The sequence below is a fragment of the Austrofundulus limnaeus genome, unplaced genomic scaffold, assembly GCF_001266775.1.
Source record: "Austrofundulus limnaeus strain Quisiro unplaced genomic scaffold, Austrofundulus_limnaeus-1.0 Scaffold621, whole genome shotgun sequence".
NCBI classification, from domain to species: domain Eukaryota; kingdom Metazoa; phylum Chordata; class Actinopteri; order Cyprinodontiformes; family Rivulidae; genus Austrofundulus; species Austrofundulus limnaeus.
The window spans coordinates 142,221-145,390 of NW_013953023.1; positions in this window are offsets into that span (position 1 = coordinate 142,221).

The window sequence follows — 3,170 nt, forward strand, 5'->3', positions numbered from 1 at the left end:
TGGTCTTGGTGGAGGTTTGCGCTCTCCGAGTGCTTCTAGTTATGAAAATGTTTTACAGCTGTTTTATTGAATCTGTCCTCACTTTCTCCTTTCTTTGCTGATTTGTTTTGCTGAACAACTGAATGCTATTATTACCTTCTGAGAAAAGTTAAATAGGTCCTCTGACCAGGTTCTTTGTTGAAAAAACATTTTGTCTCTCATCAATGAGACTTCTTCAGTTTCAGGTGAACTCAGTCYTCAGAACCTTCTCATAGTGGATCAAGTTTAATGATGACAATCAAAACCGTTCACATGCAAAGAGGACCCTCAGCCCAATGATCCATCATTAGGGTCCAGATTATCTCCAGTGACACCAGAGGCCTGAGTCATCAGTGAGAGCCTTGTAGGAGTGGACAACTGGACACACAGACATGTTATTATGTCTTCATATACAGAGTTGTAAAGTAACTAAGTACAAATACTTATTTACTTTATTTAAGTAGAGATTTTGGGTATCTGTACTTTACTTGAGTAATTATTTTTCAGCATACTTTTTACTTTTACTTATTACATTTTTACACAATTATCTGTACTTTCTACTCACTACATTTTTTAAAAAAGGTAAGAAGTAGAAAGTTGTTACTCCTGTTTTATTCTGAGTTGTTATTACTTAAAAAATACTATCCTGATAATTTGTCTCCTGGATAGAGTGAATTTAACTGTGGTTGGATGAGAAGTATAAATTAAGTATATACCATTCTGACACACTATTAGCTTGTACACAACCCATCACAGCTGCACGCTGTTAGAAAATATAGTTTTTGGGGAAGTCACCTCCCAATAAATGTCATTTTGTAAAACCTAACTGCTCATTTTTACTCAGTACTTTTACTTTTAATACTTAAGTAGATTTTGTGTCAGAAATTTACTTTTGATACTTAAGTATAAAGAAATTCTGATACTTTAAGACTTTTACTCAAGTAATATTTTTAGAGAAGACTTTAACTTTTACCAAAGTATTTTTATGATAAGATACTTGTACTTTTACTCAAGTATCACTTTGAGGTACTTTATACAACACTGTTCAAAAACACCTGCTCTGGTGTCAAACATGGTTTGATTTTTTACTTTTTATTTCCTGAGAGAAAACAATCTGCACCTTTAATCAGTGGTGGACAGTAATGGAGTACATTTACTTGAGTACTGTTCTTAAGAATGTTTCTTGAGTATCTTTAGTAATTATTTTTTGGGGTACTTATCCTTTTCACTCCACTACATTTCAAGGAAGCTTTTAGTCAGTGTGCATTGCCAACGCAATGCACACTATTGTGATTCGTTTCCCATCCAAATCATCTCAACTTTGCCATGCTTCTCCTCCTGCATACTTTGTCCTACAGCTGCCATTGTAATTTCTATCTGTAAAGGTCCTGTGCCAAATGACTGCTATGCCTTTTGGTGCCTGTACAACTTGTAGTTTTTGAAATATTAATGTTTCAACTTTATTCCAAATTTATATAATGGGAGTCAATGGGGCCTTGTCATGTTCCAATACTGCCCCCAGCTGTACTCAACTTGGTACTGCACCAAAGTTTTTGAATATTTAATCTCAATAGTTCAGTGTTTACAATACTAATATGATTGTATTTTGATGTTTTACTACAATATTGTCTCAATACTGCTCTATTGTTGTAATATTATGCAGTTTAGTATCAATAATTGTATTGGCAATGTGGCCTCTTTCTGCACACATACAAACCAATCCCTGCCACCACCTTCTGCCACAGCTCCATTGGTCTAACGGTCTATGTCATAGACTTTCATGTGGGAGATCAGGGTTCAAAACCCAGCTAATGCAARTTTAAGAAAAAATCTCTTCAAACTTCATATTGTCGCACAATTACCTTAATTCTAAACACCTGCTGATGTGACAGGCACAAGCTGGTATAGAAAACCCATTTGAACTTGGTCAAAGTTTATTCTGCAAGCCCAATGCTGCAGGCAAAGCCATGCTGCAATGACATGCTACATGGCAATGCACACTTGTTTTTACATCGTAAAAACCCATGTCTAGTTACTTGTTACTTTTGGTTCAGCATAGCTTTGTAATCAGCTGTTGCTGTTTTTCTTTCTTGAAATGCAAATGGCCACACCACGTTCCTCATGGGGAACTAATCACAGTTGTAGCTCACACCTGGGTTAGATTTGGAATTACATCATCTTTGTTAACGGTCACGAGCTGAGCTCCACCTTCTTTTCAAACAGAACCCAGCAGTGGAGATGATTGAAGAGTAGAGAAACCAGAGCAGCATGGCCAGATCTCAGCTCAATGTTTGAGATTTTAGAACTGAAAAATAGTTTGTATCAGTTTAAATGTCTCGCGTTTTCACTGTGGATAAACTACATTTCTGTGTTTAAGAACTCACCACTCACTTTATTGTATTCTTATGCTGAAGTCTTTACAGGTGTAGAGCTTGTAGCAGAGTGGTTCTACCTGTTAGTACATCAGGTGGTTTCTGAGAGTTACAAGATTCTGTAAATCACTCTGAAAACAATACAATGTACTATTAGAAATTTTAAATTGTACTTTTGAATACTTGAGTATTTTTAAATGCATGTATTTTTGATTACTTATGTATTTTCAAAAGTAAGTAGTTCAATACATTTAACTTAAGCAGATTTTTGACGGAGTAACGTTTACTTATAGTTGAGTAGATTTGACCCTGAATATCAATACTTTTACTCAAGTTCTAGAATACTTTGTCCACCATTGCCTTTAAGTGTGTTCCTTTCAAAACTTAGAGCTGCATGTCTTTTTTCAATGAAACACTTGTCAAGTTTTAAAAAGTCCAACATTATTTCCCAAATACTCAAGTTTTTGTTCCATCTTTAATAATTCATAGGTAGATGTTTCTACAGCTGTTTCGGTAACTTATATAAACTTTAGTGGATTGTAGGGCTGTGTATTGGCAAGAATTTGGCGATACGATACATATCATGACAGAGGGGTCACGATACGATATATCCCGATATATTTCGATACTGTAAGTAAGGCGATATATTTGGTCCAAAAATTCTATTAAATAAAAGCCTCTTACTGGAAAAAAAACAAAACAAAAAACCAAAATTCATTGTCTCAAAAAATTCTAGTATTACATAGACATACTTTTGATATATTTAGCTGTGTTCTGCTT